Source organism: Arachis ipaensis, chromosome B01 (assembly GCF_000816755.2).
Source record: "Arachis ipaensis cultivar K30076 chromosome B01, Araip1.1, whole genome shotgun sequence".
NCBI lineage: Eukaryota > Viridiplantae > Streptophyta > Magnoliopsida > Fabales > Fabaceae > Arachis > Arachis ipaensis.
The window spans coordinates 649,645-650,055 of NC_029785.2; positions in this window are offsets into that span (position 1 = coordinate 649,645).

The following is a 411-nucleotide window of genomic DNA, read 5'->3' on the forward strand; positions in this document are numbered from 1 at the left end:
CTCTTATCCATTTTCATTCTCTCATCATGTGAAAGTGAAAGTGATTTTTTAGATATGGATTGGGGGTCCCTCTATCCTTCTCCTAGCTCTGAACAATTTCCTCATGATCAAAATCACAAGAACCTGCTATTCCAAATTCTTTTGTCCATAGACTCAGATATTAATGTTAAATATATCAAAATACATTAGTGTCACAAAATATATATGAAAATAAAATTCAAAATATAGTTGACAATAATAAGTCATACATATAGCTAAGGGTACACTTAGAACAAAAGTAGTATAGCTAAAACAAATAAAGAAATTTAGGTTGGTATGTGTCAATTCTTACTTAATCTTTTGCATAAATTATTGCACATCATATGATTAATTGATGATTGCTGAAATTTGTGGGTGGATAGAAGATATATA